We start from the raw sequence: 1,146 nt of genomic DNA, 5'->3' as shown, positions 1-1,146 counted from the left end.
CCTTATTGGGGAACAAGAAGGTCGGTTTGACTGAGGTACCCAGTGTATTTGTAGGGTCTCTAACCGAAATATTTTTTCTTTGTTAAGGGAAATTCTTGCCACAATGGAAATTGCAGGAGAATTTGCTATAACTCATTTTTGTGGTGTGTCAAAAATCTCTCAAATGATAAAGAAAAGAAAAAATAATTTCTAACTCATACTTAACCTTATTAAATAATTAAGTCTCTCTTTATTTAATCAAGTTGTATTTCACCAGATGGAAGAAGGGATTTATTTGATTGGATTTTTTTCATAATCACCAAGGGCACCTTGTATAGTTTTACAAATTACAAGAATATAATATTTCTATTTTAATGGGATTTTTTGCATCTGGAAAAAGATAGAATTATCCATGTCTTTGCTAAAAACTAAATTAATCATCACAACATAAGAACATTCAAAGTATGTAAAACATTAGCAATTTTTAAAAATTAATGTACAGGATCTATGTCTATTCTCTAAGAAATTCTTCTAGCAAATACTTAGAGAATACTCATACAAGTTATACTTATTGTGCAGGGGATAAGAGAATGCAAAAGTGATATTTTGAGGAAACCAGGGTAAGAGTGTAGGAAGAATGCTGTGATGATGTATTGTCAAGTGGAAATATGTGAGTCACACAATGTCATTTTTACATTTTCTAGTGGCCTTGACTAAATCTCCAGTTTGGAAGCTCGTATGTGAAGTGGTTGGATTCTGGATGATGGGTTCTCTTCTTTTGGTTGAGGGTTAGGTGTGGACTGTGTGGTTGGTTTTTATTTTGTTCACAATTGTGTGTGATCTAATTGGATTCACTGGATTTAGCAAACAATGTGCTGTGGGCTGCAGCCCTCTGGCCTGGTGTTAATTGTGTTTGGTAGAAACATTCTTCTAAGTGGTACAGCACAGCACTGGTCTGTCAATTTGCTGTGCTGAGATAACTTGGGGTTGCTGTGATGCTGAATGCTGTGCCACTGTTGCGTCAACTGTCATAATGGTTACCCATATTGGACAGTGTTTGCTGGAGCTCCCAGATTAAGACAGGCTCGGAAGCAGGAGTGGCATCCACTTCCTAAGCACCATGCCTCTGGAAACTCTATGAACTTAGAGAAATGATGATAGATATAG

This window comes from Elephantulus edwardii, unplaced genomic scaffold (assembly GCF_000299155.1).
Source record: "Elephantulus edwardii isolate Elephantulus edwardi_28Jun2011 unplaced genomic scaffold, EleEdw1.0 scaffold00400, whole genome shotgun sequence".
NCBI classification, from domain to species: domain Eukaryota; kingdom Metazoa; phylum Chordata; class Mammalia; order Macroscelidea; family Macroscelididae; genus Elephantulus; species Elephantulus edwardii.
The sequence above is the reverse complement of the archived record's forward strand: the minus strand, read 5'-3'. Positions refer to the sequence as shown.